The sequence below is a fragment of the Theropithecus gelada genome, chromosome X, assembly GCF_003255815.1.
Source record: "Theropithecus gelada isolate Dixy chromosome X, Tgel_1.0, whole genome shotgun sequence".
NCBI classification, from domain to species: Eukaryota; Metazoa; Chordata; class Mammalia; order Primates; family Cercopithecidae; genus Theropithecus; species Theropithecus gelada.
Genome location: NC_037689.1, coordinates 146,002,962 through 146,023,186, shown reverse-complemented (window position 1 = coordinate 146,023,186; position 20,225 = coordinate 146,002,962). Strand labels below are relative to the sequence as shown.

The following is a 20,225-nucleotide window of genomic DNA, read 5'->3' as shown; positions in this document are numbered from 1 at the left end:
ATTGAGTACTATGTAGACTGATACATTCATTTTTGCAACCATAGAAATTGAAAAGAACACATATGTAATTTTAATTGCACAGATAAAAGCATCTGGAGAGCTCTACTGAAGATGTATGAAGCCCTCATCTTGCAAGCACAAAACACTTCACAGTTTACACAGCACTCACACATCCACAACCTCAGGACATATTCACACAGCCTTTTAAAGAAAGTAAAAAGCAAAGATTACTTCTCCCTCTGATACAGCTGAGAAAGTCAGCTCAGAGGGTAAACCTGCTAAGTGTATGTGTAATCAACACAAGAAAACCCAAGACCACACAACTCATCAGCTAGATGATGGCAAAGTTCTCTGTTGATCTCTCTACTCAGGTTACCTCAGACAAGAGTGTGGTAAAGCAAAACCTATATCCACTCTCATTTCCTGATACTCTAGAGCTATTTGTCCTTCTAACAATAATAATAATGAGAATAATATCTGTGATTTCCTGAGCACCACAATTCCCTGATATACTCTACCGAAGACCTGAGGTTTAGGTATTTATCTATCCAAATCAACTTTTTGGAATTTCTCAGTACAAGAAAATAAAAACCCCAAATAATACAAATTAGGAACATTTTTAATAAGTTTTTTGCTAAAAATATAGAATGTTAACTATTGGTAAACCAAATCACAAGTATAATGTTTTGAAAAAGATTCCTTTTTTTATGTAAGTAAATTAGCATGGCCTGATGAGCCATTATGTAGATTCTAAACTTACTATGTCCTTAGGCTTGCTTGAAATGTCCATCAATTCATCCATCCATCCATCCACCTGTCCACCCATCCTTACACATAAGATATACCTACTTGGTGCCTAGTCTCCAAAAACACCTCATCGCTGTTCTCTAGTTCCTGCATTTTGCATCTTTCCCAGAAGCAGGCTGGTCTGGCTGTCCTGTATTTCCCATGTAACCTGTGAGACTCAGGTTCACATGATAGTTGGCTATGGCCCATGGTGGCAGGAGGCCTTTGGCACTTCCATTCAAAGGACTGTAGATGTCGGGAATAAGCTTAGCCCATATGGTGGATGTGCTGAAAGTACTTCCAAATAATTACTCATTTTATTTTGGAGAAAATAACTGCATAGTAATGAAAAGCTGAATGGAAGGGCTTTTGTGTGCATAATGAGTGTTTATTCCGTTAGTTTTCTTAAAATTAGGATTACATATTTTTAAGCCCTGCAATCAAAACGTTCATAGTATACAAAGTCAAACTGAGTCACCTGTACAATGACCAGCTGTGTAACTTTTGATTCTAAACCTAACCACCCATCACTACCCTCCTTTTATTTCTTCACTAAAAAACATGTTTGTAAAGCTACATTATACGTTTGTACAACAGCTAAAGCATGTATTTATCACCTGCTGCTTTTGTTCTGTAATTATGCATGCTCTTTTGTGCATGTGTATGTGTGTGTTTGTGTGTTTCTTTGTGAGTATGCATGCTTCTACCAAAATCTTGAGCCATCCATCAGTAAATCAAAACAAACCATGGGGAAATACATGACAATGAAAATAACAGGCCTATGAAAGCCCAAAGCCCTCTGGTGGGGAACACAAAAACAGAGATACCACTGAAGTCCCATTTTAACATTCCATTCCTCTTTCCTTTCCTTATTTCTTTTCTTTTCTTTTCTTTTCTTTTCTTTTCTTTCTTTTCTTTTCTTTCTTTCTTTCTTTCTTTCTTTCTTTCTTTCTTTCTTTCTTTCTTTCTTTCTTTCTTTCTTTCTTTCTTTCTTTCCTTCCTTCCTTCCTTCCTTCCTTCCTTCCTTCCTTCCTTCCTTCCCTTTCTTTCTCTTTCTTCACCCTCTCTCTCTCTCACACACACACACACACTAACACACACCACACACACACACACACACCTTTTAGCGCACTGTGATCATCAACATTACAACTGAACATTTAGGCTCATTTTCTGGTGTTCTTATCCAAAGAATTCAGTGTGGGATATTTCTCAGTTAATTTTGCCCTGTGTACTCATAAAGTTTTGCATGTTGAGGATTATTTTAAAATACAAATCATCTGTTAATGGGTAGGAAAGGACAGAAAAAAGATAGCACTTGATAATAACCCAGCTATGCAGCCACCTCCCCTGCTCTCAATAAAGCATAAGCAGCCCCAAGGTATTGTGAAAAGTAGAATGTGTTTGGTGCCTGGTGTGATCAGGTGATTTCTGTTAACTTGTTCTATGCCAAAATAATCTCAAGTAAGTATTATTATCCTTGTTTTACAGATGAGGAAACTGAGACTTTGAAGGCTTGAGAAACTTGTCCAAATCACAAAGCTAAAGGTAGCAGTTGCAATTAAATATGACTCTACTCCCTTCCAAAGCAAGTTTTCTCTCACTACACCAAAGGTCTCAACTCTGGGTACATGGATTGCCTTGGAGGCCCACAGTTTGACTTCAGGAAGCCTAAGCAATTGTATAAAACACAGTTTGAGTATTTCCAAGTCACATTTTTCTAAGACATGGGGGTAGAGATTTTACCGGCTTCTCACAAAGGGTGAAGGCCCCAAAAGTTTATGAATGCCCATGATTTCATCCCAGTGTCTTGTAGGGCTTAGTGCAGATGCCAATACCATACTTCCCTGGAGCCATCCTAAATCTACCTGCCAGCATGCCCCTCTCTCTGCTCTGGGCTCCCATGGCACTCTGAACTCTCCTGCAACCCTGATTTTTTACTTCATTTTGTTGCTTTGTTGTTAATGTGAATATATCAAAATTGTCCTGCTAGACATAAGTTTCTTGAAGGCAGAACACAATCTTTTCCAGTTTTGTCTCTCTCAAAGCCCTAGCACCATACTCTGCATATGATAAGTGCTTGATAAAGGTCAAAGTTGATTTTTTTAAAAAAATTTAGTGACCAGTTGTTACCTACCAAAACCATGCTTACTCCTACTCTTGATCTTTGATTATCTAATTCCTGTCACCTGGAAGGCTAACTTCCTCAAATGTCAGGCTTGTTTCTGGTCAATCACTGGGCCGTCATCTTCAAGAAAGGCTTGCACATGCAATACCCTTATTTTATAACTTGTTATCACACAACTGCATACACATTTCCTTATTATTATTGTCTAATTGCTTCAGATATGTATGAACTCCTCAGCTTTCCAGGGGATGCATTCACTTATTCAGCATATATTTAATGAGCACCTACTCTATGTCAGGTATTATGACTGGAATTGGCAAAAATCCAGTCATCTCTTCTTCTAAAGTTTTTGGATCCCCCCGTAAAGATTAAAACTATATTATGCATGTAGATGTGCTCAATACATAATAAATGAATGAATACTCTCAACCTTACCTTGGCATTGCTTGTGTACTTTTTAATGGCTCAGGACAGGCTAGATTTATCCCTTCCATCTTTCAAAACATTGATTTTCTTGGAGACTAGTATGCTTATTCAGAGTTACAGCATTTATTAAGATTATAAACTAGTTTCAAATTAATTTATGTATTTAGGAAAATAATCACCTGCATATGTATATTTGAAATCAGAAGTCATGTGAATGGCTTATTTTCAGAATAATGACTTATTTTAAATAAAGACTTATTTTCAGAAGAAAGAGAATAAGAAAAAGTGGCCTGTGCTGTTCTAAGTGAAATGTATTTAGATTGGCAATGTTGAATGGGTAGCAGAGTTTCCATTTGGCATCACTAATGCCTCAGCAGTCCAGAATGTCACCCAACCAACTGAAAAACCAAGTCTGCTCATCTGGGAAGTAATTCTGTCAGTGGTCTTCCATTTCTCAAGATTTTCTTTCAAATACTACACAAATTAATAATTAAAGAGACAAGTGAAAATAAATATTAAGAGTTTTCCTAAACCATGTTCTCAAGGCATTTTTATCCCATTTAAATTTTAAAGGTAATTATATCGCCTACTGCCAAGAAAGTTAACACTAATTATTGGAATAAATAATACTGTACAAATTAAATAGGGATGTAAAGACAAAAATGAGTAATGGCTTATTCTAAACAGGAAGCATGACACTGTTATTTCTAGCTCTAAGTAATATATCCTCTAGATTTATGAAGACATAATTTTTAAATGTCTATTAGTAAAACCTTTTCTTTTGTATCATGTTAACTTTACTATCAGATTGCTATTTAAAAAATTAACAGTCATCTTTTCTCAGCAATCATCTAGCATGGTTTTACTTTTTTATTTTATAGTTTTTATATGTATATTGCTATATAGTTTGGAAAGAAATGTACTTATGTCTATCTATGTAAATCACATAATGAAGTATGTTGCAGTTAAAGCCTACAAACTAAATCTGGTATTTCTTCAGTAATTTATCTCCAATCCAGTATGTCTTTCAATGTATTATATAGTGGTGTTATATAATGTATGAAAAACTTTACCATGGGTTTTGGCTAGCTGTATTTCAGCATTGAACCAGTGTTGATGCAAACATAGAATACTTTTTTTGTTTTTTTGTGTGTGGAAGGCATTGGTAGTCAATCTTTCAATCTTCCCAAACTCTAAAACTCTAAAGGCTAATTTCAGGAAGATTCAATAACACACTGTAGCTACAATTTCCTTTCTTTTCCCCACAGGAGGTGAAATGAACATATTTATGTGACAGGGAGGCCTTTTCCTTCATAAGTCAAAATACAGAAGTTAGATGTTGCTTTTTCATATGGCTAATATGTTTGCTGGAGCCTACGAACTAAGGAACTTTTATATGTATCTTTGGGTTATGGAAAATGGCCAAGTTCCACACTGCACTTGATTATTTTTGATGCAAACTCTCTCAGATGAAGGTTTCACCTGTGACCTTTCAGGACTTCCTCATTCCTGAGTGAGGAATATGCAGTCTAAAAGCAGACTAATGTGTTTCTATGAAGCCAATTGGACTGGCAGGCTTTGCAGAGCCCTCTCAGAATCAAGAATCTGTAATTTTATAAATACTACCACTATCACCTCCACAGTCTTACTGCCACTCCTTGGCTCCCACTCAAAGAAAATAATGATTCAGTTTTCTCAGAGTACTGCTCTTTCAATTCATGTGCATTAACAGAATATAAGCTGTTCTTCAAAATGCTGATATTTTTTTTTTTCACTTAATACCCAGATTTATGGGTGGAGAGTTCAAGGATCAGTTCTGTAATTAGCCAAGGTGACGCATTTGGTGAGGCCTCCTCTTGCCAAGCTGCTATGTTCATTGCAAGAAGTGAAGCTTTCAGGTCTCAAAATCTCTGTGTTTACAGTAATTTCAAAATACAAAAGTATATGGGAGTTACAGAGAGAATTTCAAATAGTTGAGAACTGAGATGGACTGGATAAGTAAAGTCAACTAAATACATTATGATTAATTTATCTATATTTGAAAAAAACATAATTAAAATCCTAGGAACTATGGAGTGCAAAAATATTGCACACTCAATTCCACTCCCCTCCTGCTTTTACCACCAGAAATTCACTGATCTTAACTAAAAGGCAATGTCCATGGTCACCAAATAAAGGCAGGGGAGCTGAGTCAAACAGTTTTTGAGGTAACAATTTATATACAGACAGTCAGAATAACCCTACACCAACTCCACCAAAATCAAAGGATGTGATTTCTCCATCAATATTATATCATAGGGACTGAGGGAGAGAATAGTACAGAGTACAAAGTCATTCCCACTCTCCATCGTAAACATGTTCCCTGTGTAGCCAACTTCAGTCTAAAAGAAACAAAGTCAGGAAGTATCATAGAAAAGTCCACAGCTATCAGTACAAGATAAATTCAACTGGTAATGTGTTCATTTGATTTCAAAAACTACAAAAGACAAAACATAATTGAATATTTAATATACTGTATAACTAATAGAAACTTATCACTTCTATGATTTCTAAGAAAATATTCAGCATATTTTCCCATGCTCTCTAAAGTACTATCAAACCTCTCTGAGGTAAGACATTAATTTTTAAGTGATGAACAAAAAAGGCCATTTGTAAGAAATAAATCTTTCAATGAGGCATAAGAAAATGATCATGATTTTTTGTACATAGCTTTACAACAAGAAGCACTGTGCAAGCATTAATCAAATATCATGACATTCAAAGCCTTTATCATGACAGCATGACAATAAAAGAAAATAATAATAAAGGGAAATAACATACCTGTTTTGTGAAGCTCTCCATGTCAAAGAAAGGAATCTTGGGTAATGGTATCACCATCCCATCCATTGCTTGCCCAAGCTAGAAACCTCAGCATCATTTTAAATTCCTCTCTGTTGGTTTACTTTCAATGGCCCATCTAATTAATCACTGAATTCCACTGAATCAGACTTAAAAATCTATCTCAAAAATGACCCTAATTCAAATTGCTAGCATTTCTGGCCTGGAATATTTCAACAGCCTGTTCAATCTTTCTGCTTCGAATCTCACCAGTCCTAACATGTTACTCCCTTCCCCCAACTCCCCCGCCAATCATCCTGTAAAGATGGTTTTTCTAAAACATTATTTACCATGCTTATACCTTATACATTTTACCTTTTAATGATTTAAAAGACTCTCCATCATGTAGAGGTGATGCCAAGCCCCCCAGTCTTCCCAACCAAACTTTTCTTCTCTCTCCAAACACAGCTGACTCTTGTGTCTCATGAATCCCAGAAGCCATCAAGCCAATTTACAACTTGATGTGGGTTTACATTGAAGGAAATGCCTGTATTTCCACTTCTTCACCAAGAAAACTTCCAATCATACTCCAAGAGCTAGCCACAAGTTACTACCTCCTTGAAAAAGCTTTTCTAAACACCTCAGATAGCTATTCTTTCTCTGCTTAAAGAGAATACCAAACATATTCTATTATATTTCATTGTGACTTTTCTGTTTTTGTGTCTATATCCCAGACTTTAGCTACCTAAGATAAGGCAATATGTAATCATCTCAGTTTTCCAGCTTCTGGCATAGTACCTGGTACACAATGGGCAGTCAATGCAAATTTGGTAAATGAATGAATAAAAGAAAATACTGGATTTTACAGGTATCTAGTGAATCTTTCCAACAGTCCATAAGATAACATTTTCAGAGTTTAAAAAAATCATAATTCATAGTATCAAACTCAGTGTGAACTACTCAAAATGTTACACTAGGTTTTTAAAAATGTTTGTCCTTGAGCTAAATGCTTCCCTCCAGTATTGAATAAGACCACTCCTTCTAGAAGTATTATAATATATGTGGATTGTGGGTTCAGGCTTATGTCTCTGGTGTGGGCCCTTTTTATCCATCAATCTTGACTGGGAAGGGAAGTTAGAGCTTCTCATCTTCCCAAGAATCTGAAGGCCACATTTATTCAAGTTAAATAGAGTAGAACTGCAGAAAGGCAGTTTTGGGGTCTCAACACACAGGAGAGAACATTTGGTCAGACACCACTCAGGATGAACATCCTGGTCTCCATATCCAGCAGATGCCCAAGGAAGGCATTTCTGGATGTCCCTGAGGAAATCAGCTTCCCCAGTAAGTTCACATCAAGGTCTGGATGAATAAGACAACCTGCCAAGCAGAGGAAGACCAAAGAACAAGTTCAGTCTAGAACTGGGGCCATCTCCTTCACTGACTCCAGAAGTCATAATTCACCCTGTTTTCTATAAGAACAGTGACAGAAGTCACAATTCACCCTGTTTTCTATGAGAACAGTGACCTTGAAACTATACAGCATAGCAGCTACTTCTCCCAACACCAAACTTCTTCATGAAACTGCAACATCATTGGAGCATTCTTCTATGATACCTACTTTAAGACATGAGTGGCATGATCCCATTCATAGGAAGCACGGACCTTAGAGCCCCATTAACTTTCAAGGCTTTACGCAGTTCATTACATCTAAGATGCAGCCTCTTCTTTTTTCTCCATCAACCCATGTGTTTCCCAAAGTCCTTGCTGAACCTCACCTCATCTTTAAAGCCTTAACTAAACAGATCCTGTCTGTTATTTCTCCTTCATTCTACATCACTTAGGAACCTAGATATCTCCCTGCGTGCTGGGCAAAAATTTCAGAAAGTACCAAGAATGCCATAATTTCTAGCCTCCTTCAGAAGTCCACTGGATTTCTCAGCACCCCCTCCCCAAAGAGATACATGAACACCTAACACATGCATATGTGCACACACATACAAAAACACCCCTATATATCAGCTATGCAAAGCCTGTAGGGGCTGCCACAGAACATCAACCCTTTCACCTAATTTGACTCAAAGTCATAGGCTATACAAGAGGACGTGTTTTTCCAAGAATCTTAGAAATCTCTACCTCCCCATGCCCAAGTCAAATACATGCTTTAGTCCTTCTGATCTATAAGGGATTCCAGAATGTCAATTGGGTTTGGCCTAGGCCATCCACTCCTTAGATAAAATAATAGGTCTGGCTTCCTTTTAGCACTTATATCAGTGGTCACGTCTTTTATGTCTTGTGATTCTGAGTCCAAGACTGGGTATGCAAATGGTTTCCTGCCCTGGGAGTCCAGACACTCTAATTCTGAGGAAGCAAAAGGTAAAATGACCTTTACCCCACGAGTTATTAAGAAAAAAGATTCTCTTGAATGGAGGGTGAGATTTGTGGTGTTGAAGAGTATTTCAAATCCTGGGTACACAACATTTACATTCACCTGTCTGTAGGCCTAGACCTGGGAGAGCCTCTACTCCCTTGGCCAGTTCTCCCTTGACTATAGATACCTCTCCTGACTCTAGGATTCTGCTCTGTACAAGAACAAAACTGACTTTCCTCACTTTCTAAAAGCCATCTTCCTGTTGATAACAGGCACAAGAAGCAAAATGTGTTCTGCTGTCTGAAACTTTGTCTAGATCTAGCCCAGGGGTCAGCAAACTAAGTTTTGCCAGCCAAATCCAGCCCACTGCCTGTTGTGGTTTGCCTCCCAAGTTAAGAGTATTTTTTACACTGTAAGATGTTTGTAAAAGAGGAAAAGAATATTTCATGACACATGGAAATATGTGATATTCAAGCTTCAGTATCCATATATCGAATTTTATTGGCACACACCCATATCCATTCATTTATGTACTGTCTTTGGCTGTTTTCATGCTACAATAGCAGAGATAAGAATTTGTGACAGACAGACCATATAGCCCCTATAGTGGAAAATAATTATTTTTCAGAAAAGGTTTGCCCACTTAGCTCCAGCTCACAAAAAAAGTCAATTGTACTAATAAATTATTTTTATCTATTATCTGAGTGAAAAGAAACTTTATATTTCCCTAAAAGATTTTTAAATCTCATTTATGCACAATTATATTTTAACAGTTTATCCAGAGCCATTGTCTTTCTCATAGTCGCAGTCAAATTGAACAGCTTAAAGATCTGGCTCAGAAGTACTGTGGACTAAACCTGAAGTCAGTTCTGAGGTGGAGAAGCCCACCTACCTCCAAAAGACTGGCTTAGGCTTTTCACACTGAGCAGAGCATAGACTCCCTCTATTCTTAGTCTGAAAAGTGGGAAGAATGACCTTTCTTATGCAGGGTTGAATACTATTCCCTAAAAATTCCTCAGTACCTCAAAATGTGACCTTTTTTGGATATATGTATAGTATTTTCAGATGGAGTTAGTTAAGGATCTAGACATGAATCATCTGGGATATAAGGTAGGCCCTCAATCCAATAACTGATGTCCTTAGAAGAAGAGGACACAGAGAGACACACCTAGAAGAAGACCATGTGAAGATGCAGGCAGAGATTGGCATGATGCTGCCACAAGCCAAGAAATGCCTGGGGCCACCAGAAGCTACTTAAAAGCAAATAAATATTCTCCTCGAGTACTGGGAATGAGTGTGGCATCTTTTTGGACTCCTGGTCTCCAGAAGTGTGAGAAAATAAATCTCTTGTTTTAAGCCACTCAGTTGTGATATTCTGTTGCAGCTACAGGAAACAAATACGCCTCCCATTTGCAGAGTCTTGTACACTTTTCAGAGAACTTTCACAGCTACTTAGTTCATTTATTGTTACAGTAATTTTCTGAAGTAGATTATATATGGACCATCTGCATTCTTTTGCTGAGGTAGAGTGACACTCACCCATTTAGTGTCTATGAATAAATGTCACAAATTCTGTCTGTTCCTTGCTAACTACTTTTGCAATTTGATGATCCTAGACAGTTTTTATAATTAATCTATTTTTCAGGGGCTCAAACAATTGAGAGAAGTCTTACTGCTTCTATAGCAATTAGTTTCATGCCCACTTTTTACTGACCTCTTATTTACATTTAAGGTTTCTCTTGAGGGTGGCTGTGTTTCAACCACAGAAATTTAGATTTTAGCTGTGTTGTCTGAGGATTTCTGATAAAGTCATCCCACTAAAGACACAAAAACTCAGAAACTTTATGAACCAAGAAAAGGTCCTCTAACAAGTTGTGTCATATGTTACTCATTTAGGAATATTGCAAAAACACTACTTCTCACCATATTTTTAAATGAAAACCACATGACTATAACCTGTAATACCACAAGAAAAATTGCTCTTTTGGTGTGTTTGGTCCCAGACTTTTGAAATATGAACCTAACAAGGGAATTTTAACTTAAGCTGGATTTAGCTCATTATTCTCTTGCCCTTTATGTGCCAGTAGAGGAGCTACTTTTAGAAAATTAACCCATATATATACGGTAGCACACCATACACCAAATGCCATGTGGAAGTGTCACTAAAAGCCTGGGTCCTGGTCCTGCCATAGCCATTTGCTGGCTGTGTCCCTTTAGGCAAGTGACCCTTAGCCTCTCCGAGACTAAGTTTCTGCATCAGAAAAGGAAATGATAATTCCAGGCCCCATTAGAACTGGATCAAAATAAGATAAGATGTATGAAGGCATTTGTAAATTATAAAGTATAAAGGTAACAGTTTTTGTTATTGGCACCTATATTATAAACCCAAATCAAAGCACAGTTCACTTTAAAATGATGGTTAATTAGAGATTATTTTCTTTCATGTCAAATAGAAAATACCAAACACACTTACAACTCCCATAAAGAGATTTAATACTTATGTCTAAAGTCCCTTGCATTTACTATTTGGGTTGAATCAATATGGTTATCTACCTGTCAATTTCTCTTATTCTTTAATGCAGAATGAGAGAAGTCTTTTTTTATGACTGGCTCAGAAAGTACTGAACTAATCGATATAGCCAGTGATAACAAGATGATTTGGAATATACATAACAAAAGCTTACCATTTTACTGCATACTGAATCTGTCAAAATATTTTCCTAGAAGTAATGTGAAAATAGGAGTGCTCTATCTTTCATTATTTTAGTGGGTGGTGACAAAAGGATTAGGAGGCTATTTGCTGAGTCTACAGTTTGGTACTTTCTGGTAAAATGCAGCATATAGCTGTTACTTAAAAAAAAAAAAAAAAAAAAAGGTGAAATATAAGAATACCCCAACTGAATTGGTAGTCAATCCCTAAAAAGATCCAATTCGAGTCTGCCCATATTTACGTAGTCTTACAAAGTTCCAAACTGTTCTGAATGTGTGCAGGCAGGGCTCAGATCCCTTCATGCTGTTCTACTGTGGATACTCCTAGACGATTATGGGTTGGGGAGATAATGGCTGAAATTACTATACAAATAAGATAGGTTTGGGCTTAACCACAAAGAGAAGATTTAGAGCTGTAAGCAACCCCACAAATGAGTCAGTCTAATCTCCTCATGTGACAAAAGCCCTAGAAAGGCAAAATAACTCTCTTAATTTTACAAACAAAGTCCAGGCCAGAAGAGAAACCCACATCTCAGTATACCTTATTAAAACTATGCTTTGCAATATTTCACACTTTCCAAAGTAGAGATTTATTTTCAGCTGTCTCATGAAGAATCACTAAAATTATCAAATAGTGCTGTTTTAAATTACATCATCATCAATAATGATGATAGAAATGTGTATAACATAATAATTAATTGTTTTTTAAACAGAGTAAGAATAAATCAATCTTTTGGTTTCTTTCCAACCAAAAAAAGTGTTAAAAAAAAAAGACAAGGACTTTAAAAGTGAAGTGTGCCAAGAAAGATGCACTGAAACCAAATACTCTGATCTACCTATACAATGGCATGTTGAAATCACTGACATTGTTTTAGGATGTTGATGGCTAGAACCACTTGCATACAGCCTTAGAAAAGAAAAAAAATACATATGAGAAAGAAGAGGACTTGAGGAAACAGGAAGAAAAAAAATCCCAAGTATCTGCATACTCTTTAAGACGCCATCTTTGAGACCTATCTCTGAGTTTGACTAATGCCAATGAAAAAAAAAATGGAAGAGAAAGGGGATGAATGGAGGACAAGGACTCCAAGGGAAGGAAAGTATGGTATAAAATAGCTAGTTCAGCATTACTTTAGACAGATCCTTGGGAAAGCACACTGAAAAAGAAAGGATGGTTACAAGAGAAGAATTGAGATGTCCTTTCTTGTAGGGAGGTAGAGAACAAACCTGGGAAAGCTCAGAAATTACTGCTTGAATTGATGATCGCAATTGTCTTGAGAGAATTCCTAGGTCTCCTACGATGACAGGGAAAGTAACGTGTCAAGTTCAGCGTCACACTCTGGTTGCCACATTGCCTACAAATTCAAGAGAACTGGCAATCTGGTTTTTGAGCTCTCTCACTTTGGTCCCACATATCCGCAGCTGCAGATAAACTGGCCTATCCTTAGAACATACTCCACATTTTACTCACTTCCCCTTTCTGTATATGCTATTATCTCTATTCATCACTAATATGCACACATATGAACTGCTTTCCAGATTCCTCTTGAACTACTCTAATACTACCCAATATTAAAGGCCAAGTTCAAAACAAACTTCTCATTCATTCTCTGTGAAACCCTCCCTGGTTTCCTCTGTGTCTCTGCCTGACAAATCAGTCCTGCTATTGTGAGAATGGTCTCAGTCTCCACTCCTCAGGACGTTTTTCCTAATCACTTCTCTCCTAGCATCTCCAACCTTTCCATCACGAAGAATGTAAAGCCAGGTATTCTATCTGTATCACTATCAACTACACATGTTCAACTGGAGACCACTTCATTTAGCTTAGGGAGACACTAAAGTTAGAGGAAATATGAAGAGAAAGTTAGGAGGAATATGATAAGAAAATGAATTTGAATACCAATGAGACCAGTGAGTTGGAAGAGTTAGTAAAAAAAGCATAAACAAAATGCAACTACCAGGGGATGGACTAGCAGAGAAGAAGGTACAAAGCTTTCTAGATTCCACACAGCTACAAGACAAATACTAAGTTCAAGAGTCTTTTCTGGCACCCTAAAAGTATAAAGTTATCCCTTCATTTTGATGGGTTTAGAAATAGCCCAGATACAGCCTTGGACTCAATACTATTTTATTTTCATAAGAATGCACAAAAAATAAACTGGTGATATACATCAAGTGACATGGTTTGGCTGTGTTCCCACCCAAATCTCATCTTGAATTGTAACTCCCACAATTCCCACGCTTCATGAGAGGAACCTGGTGGGACGTAATTGAATCACAAGGGCAGGTCTTTCCTGTGCTGTTCTCATGATAGTCAGTAAGTCTCATGATATCTGATGGTTATTATAAGGAAGAGTTTCCCTGCACAAGCTCTCTTCTCTTGTCTGTCGCCATGAAAGATGTGTCTTTAACTTACTGCTACAATTGTGAGGCCTCCCCAGCCACATGGAACTGTAAGTCCATTAAATCTTTCTTTTGCAAATTGCCCAGTCTCAGATATGTCTTCATCGGCAGCATGAAAATGGACTAATACAGGAAATTCGTACCAGGAGTGGGGTGTTGCTGAAAAGATACATGAAAATGTGGAAACAACTTTGGAACTGGGTAACAGGCAGAGATTAGAACAGTTGGGAGGGCTCAGAATAAGACAGGAAAATGTGGGAAAGTTTGGAACTTCCTAGAGACTTGTTGACTGTCTTTGACCAAAATGCTGATCATGATATGGACAATGAAATCCAGGGTGAGGTGGGCTCAGATGGAGATGAGTTACTTGTTGGGAACTGGAACAAAGGTGACTCTTGTTATGTTTTAGCAAAGAGACTGGTGGCATTTTGCCCCAGCCCTAGAGATTTGTGGAACTTTGAACTTAAGAGAGATGATTTAGGATATCTGGCAGAAGAAATTTCTATGCAGCAAAGCATTCAAGAGGGGACTTGGGTGTTGTTAAAGGCATTCCATTTCAAAAGGGAAACAGAGCATAAAAGTTTGGAAAATTTGCAGCTTGACAATGCAATAGGAAAGAAAATCCCATTTTCTGAGGTGAAATTCAAGCCAGCTGTAGAATTTTGCATAAGTAACATGGAGCCGAATGTTAATAGGGAAAATGTCTCCAGGGCATGTCAGAGTTCTTCACAGCAGCACCTCCCATCACAAGCCAGGAGGCCTAGGAGGAAATGATGGTTTCATAGGCCAGGTCCAGGGCCCTCTGCTCTGTGCAGCCTAGGGACTTGGTACCCTGCATTCTAGTTGCCCCAGCCATGGCTAAAAGGGGCCAAAGTAAAACTTGGGCTGTTGTTTCAGAGAATGGAAGGCCCATACCTTGGCAGCTTCCACATGGTGTTGAGCCTGCAGGTGCAGAGAAGTCAAGAACTAAGGTTTGGGAACCTCCACCTAGATTTCAGAGGATGTATGGAAATGCCTGGATATCCAGGCAGAAGTTTGCGGCAGAGGCAGGGCCCTCATGGAGAACCTCTGCTAGGACAATGTGAAAGGGAAATGTGGGGTCGGAGCCCCCACAGGGTCCCTACTGGGGCACTACCTAGTGGAGCTGAGAGAAGAAGGCCACCAACCTCCAGACCCCAGAATGGTAGATCCATCAACAGCTTGCACCATGCACCTGGAAAAGCCACAGACACTCAATGCCAGCCCATGAAAGCAGCCAGGAAGAGGGCTATGCCCTGCAAAGCCACAGAGGCAGAGCTGCCCAAGACCATGGGAACCCACCTCTTGCATCAGCATGATCTGAATATGAGTCATGGAGTCAAAGGAGATCATTTTGGAGCTTTAAGGTTTGATGGCCCTGCTGGATTTGGACTTGCATGGGGCCTGTAGCCCCTTTGTTTTGACCAATTTCTCCCATTTGGAATGGCTGTATTTACCCAATGCCTGTACCTCCATTGTATCCAGAAAGTAACTAACTTGCTTTTGAATTTATGGACTTATAAGTGGAAGGGACTTGCATTGACTCAGATTAGACTTTAGACTGTGGACTTTTGAGTTAATGCTGAAATGAGTTAAGACTTTGGGGTACTGTTGGGAAGGCATGATTGGATTCGAAATGTGAGGACATGAGATTTGGGAGGGGCTGGGGGTGGATTAATATGGTTTGGCTCTGTCCCCACCCACATCTTATCTTGAATTATAACTCCCACAATTCCCATGCTTTGTGGGAGGAGCCCAATGGGAGGTAATTGAATCATGGGAGCAGGTCTTTGCTGTGATGTTCTCATGACAGTAAGTATCACAAGGTCTGATGTTTATTATAAGGGGGAGTTTCCCTGCACAAGCTCTCCTCTCTTGTCTGCCACAATGGGAGATATGCCTCTCACCTTCCACCATGATTGTGAGGCCTCCCCAGCCACGTGGAAGTGTAAGTCCATTAAATCCCTTTCTTTTGTAAATGCCCAGTCTCAGGTATGTCTTTATCAGCAGCATGAAAACAGATTAATACGTCAAGTGAAAAATTCTTAGCCTGAGTTGCAAACAGCAACTGGATAGCCTTCCATTCAGTGAAGCAGCTGTCTCATTTCTGTGTAGCTGCATGAACATATCTAGAACATATCTAGAATATTACCAATGGTAATATTCTAGCATTCTGTGCAGTTCTCACACAAGGGACCTGAGTTTACTGTCTACCTCACAATAAATAAAGGTAATTATACTCACAGTGATCACTACATAGGGTGTGAAACAAGACAGTCACAGTCACAAATGTTAGCAATAATTTCTCTGCTGGTTGACAAAGTTACCCACTAAAATAAGCTACAGACAAATCCCACATCATTTCTATCAAACTTTTCTAAGGCCACTAGTTTTGCGGCAATTGGAGCCTCAGAGAGCCTTAGATCACGGCCAAGAGCAGCATGTAAAGCAAATAACCCTTTAGGGATATGACACTCTACACGTTAGTTTTGTACTTTCAAAAGCTTATTGACTTAGGATGGAGACACTTAATATGTGATATCAATCCTTTCATGTGCATGTGATTATTTACTTGGCAAGCTATACTAATAACAAATTGCACCAAAATGCAAAGCTGTCTACACCAGCAGATTTTTATCCTAAGGTAAAAATAAACAAAAACATATGTAAAGAAATCATGTATAAAGCTACATTTATTAACAAATTCATTTCCTAATAAAACACCATCTGCAAGCAACCCTCAGTTTCCACTTGATATAAATAGGCCTTTTACTGTTTTCAGATGAAGTTCCCAGAAAATTCTTCTAAACCCAACTGCGGAACACATCAGCAATTTGTTGTTGTTATTGCCAGGAATGTTAATAAACTCTATGACATGAAGTTTTGTTTGTTTGTTTGTTTATTTATTTATTTATTTATTTTTGAGACAGAGTCTAGCTTTGTCACCAGGCTGGAGTGCAGTGGCGCAACCTTGGCTCACTGCAACCTCTGCCTCCCGAGTTCAAGCTATTCTCCTGCTTCAGCCTCCCGAGTAGCTGTGACTACAGGCGTGTGCCACCGTGGCCAGCTAATTTTTGTATTTTTAGTAGAGGCGGGGTTTCACCAAGTTGGCCAGGATGGTCTAGATCTCTTGACCTCATGATCCACCCATCTCAACCTCCCAAAGTGCTGGGATTACAGGTGTGAGCCACTGCGCCCAATCAACATAAAGTTTTTAAACAAATTATTTGTTAAAATGACATGCCTCAATTGAAAAGTTGACCTTCTGCAATGAAGTTGGTTATACTTCTAATATCCTTATTGTTGATACAGAAATTCTAAGATGCATTGAAATGTTTCAAGGATAAAAAATAAAAATCTCCCCACTATATACTCAATATGTGGACACATAAACAAACATGGGCACACACACTTGCACATCACATTTCAGTAATAGTTTGTGATCTCTCAATTCATAAATATAATGTTATCTGCTTATTTGTATATCTTAGAATGCTGTCTGTTTTCTGGCCATTCAACCCATCCCGCTTCACCCTCCCCACAAATGCACTTCACTAACACTCATCAACCTCCTGTCACCAGAGCCAGAGAAAAAGTTGAGAATGCTCAAAGAAATACTGTGATTGCTCCACGGATAAGTCTTTTTGGTAATAACTTAGAGTAATGTTACCACTCATCAAAGACAGCTACACTGACTAGGGACCCGGAACCCAATGCCTGAAACTTCTTGGCGCCAGGAACTGGGGCTGAATTCTAATGGTAAGTGTTTTTGAAAAGTGCATCAAGATTTAATAGGGTGAATTTTCAGACTTGGTCAGAGTTTTAGCCACATAAATTCCATTAGGTTCAAAGCTCTGTAATGCTCCACCCTGTCTGTATTTATGCCCGCATTTTAACCTGCACCCTTCTAAGCTCTCTTGGCGGGCTGTGTAACCTCTCTTTTCTTTTCCTCCTATTTTTGATTCTCACATTACCCTTGGGTTCTGTATATGCCTCTGAGTTTAGGGCTTTAAGCTTCTCTCTACTCTTCTGTCAAATCGTTCCTTGAAACCCATATTTTAAAATAAGTACTTTCTTCACTGATCTCCTATCATGACTTTATTGCACCTGGCCCGTTTTTCATACAGAGCTCTACCAAGGTCTGTTTGTACCATCACCAAAGGCTGCATGCACATAGGCTGCTCCTGGGATAATCGTCTCCAGAGCTGATGACAGCTCAGACTGTCTTTGAAAATGTACCTCTCGTTGGTGTGCCAGAGCACTGAGTGAAAGCATGAAATCATTTCTGAATCTGGGTCAGCCATTTTGTGAATGTATAAGAGAGAGAATTACAACAGAGTGGATTTCGCTGGGTCTGTGATTTGTCACTCTACTAATGAGGTATGGAAACAGGCTGACAGACTGCTTTATGGGGCAGTGCTATTTCCAGATCAGTTCTGGCTGTGTAAGGAGGGAACAGCAGCAGATACCAGGGCAAAAGAAGAAACAAGAATGATATACCCATCTCCTATTATACTTCTATTTTTTCAAAGCAGATCTCTTTTTTGGTTTTTAAGTATTAAAGCCTGTATTAAGTCATTCCATAGAAATTATGGCTAGGATTTCTCAATGACAGAACAGGAGCAGAGCAGAGTAAGAAACATGCAGACAGAATACAACTGAAAAAGATATAACTCATGATGGATTTCCTAGCAATTGTTTACATTTGTGCATGTTATTTGATTAACATTGTGGCTTAGAAAATGTAATCAAGTAACCATTTTTGAAATTCATTCATTCAACAAACATTTATTGAATATCTACTATGTGCTAAGTATTTGCTAGGCGCTTGGGATACAGAGAGAATGAGGTATTCCTTGCTCTTAGTGAGCTCACAGTCTAGTAGAAGAGATAGAAACATAACCAAATCACTACAATACAATGCAATCAGTGCCAATCAGGGCATATAGAAGGTGCTAGAGGAGCCGAGACAAAGGGGTTTTTAATTAAGCTGAGGGGATCAGGGAAGCTTTCACAGAGAAGGTGACAACTGACCAGACCTGAAGAAGAAACAGGACTTCACCAGGAAGACAAAGGAGGGTGGGGAAAGACATTCTAGGCTGAGGGGACAGCAGGCCAAAAAGCAAGGAAGCGTGATAAAGCATGACATGACAGGGAACCACAGGTAGTCCCATATGGCTGGGATTTCAACTGCACATGAAGAAGTAGTGAAATATGTAGCCAAAAAAGGAGTATGAAAATAAAGGGTGAAGAGCCTTGTATGTGTGACTAAGAAATTTGGACTTTTCCCTGGAAGTGATGAGAAGGCACTGAAGAATCAAAAGCAGGGAGTGACATGGTCAGATCTGCCTGTTAGATGAGCCTGCATGGATGGTATGGAAGAGAGGTGAGACTAGATGGAAGGAGACCAGTCAAGAGGGGCTCTCACAGCAGTCCACTGAAGGCTCACAGGTGGTTCAAAGGCAGTGGGGGTAGAGGTGACAGACTAGAGAGATACTTAAGAGGAAGCTTGACAAGACTTGATGAATGATGATACAAAAAGCAAAACTGCCTCAGAAATGAAACAATATTAAAAACATACATTCAGAAAATATAGTCAACAGCCTCAGGCCTCCCTCCCTTTATGTTCCCATTGTCCTCTGAAATCACTGCATCTGCTGAGGATAAATAAAGGAAGGAGAGCCAGGGGGCTTATAGGGTCACACTTCTCTAACTCAGATAACACTGACTTGGAGTCTGTAACCATTCAGACAGACTGCCTGTCACTCCTATTGAGTAAGAATTTAACCCTACTTTCTTCCTCTGTGTTATTTCAAGCCTTTAGTCACCAGTGACAGGAATCCAATCTAAAGGCAGTGGCTTCTTCCAATCAAGACCTTGAGGTGCAGTAGACAGCCGCTTACATAGTGGTGTCTGAGAGGCAGCACCATATATGCTCCCCACCCAGGGACCACAAGGCCTGGAATCCAATCATTAGCGATTCATTCCTCAGAAGAGGCTTTGGTGCCTCTGGACTTCTCTTTTACAAGGCAATGATTCCTGAGATGGGTAGGATATTTAGTCATTCTAAACCAGTGGGCTTTAGTTACTTGTAATGCCTTTTGCTTTGACGGAAAGAATGAAGGTAGAATAAAAGGGCTATGTAGATACCTGTGGAGGAAGGAGATGCAGAAGGGAAGATTGATGGATATGGAAGATAACATTAAGATCTTGCCAAGGAATAGCTCTGTAATCACTCAAGAAACTAAAATTCTTAAAGAATTCCTTCTATTTCAGGTTCCAGCAAACCACACTTCTACATTCTTCTACTTTAAGAAACTTCTGTATTTTAGGTTTAGAATATGCTATTGAGTAGTGAAGGCCTATAGTGACTCGCAATCTTCTCATGAACCTCATACTACTTATGACCAATTATAATCTCAAATGTCATTAATTTGTACATAATATTACTACAATTGTATTTTATGAAACTCTTTTATAACTCCAACTTGTCAATCATTCAGTCAGACCAACCTTGTCTTTTGTCATTCCAAATTATGGAGATTTAACTGTGTTTGCAGCGTGTTAATC

The 20,225-nt window shown here is 38.7% G+C and overlaps 1 protein-coding gene across 5 annotated transcripts in view; it reads right to left on the bottom strand.

The window, feature by feature from the left end:
- Positions 1-20,225, bottom strand: part of AFF2 (AF4/FMR2 family member 2) — a 503,764-nt gene that overhangs the window by 325,218 nt on the left and 158,321 nt on the right. The gene's annotated exons all lie outside the window — the stretch shown is intronic.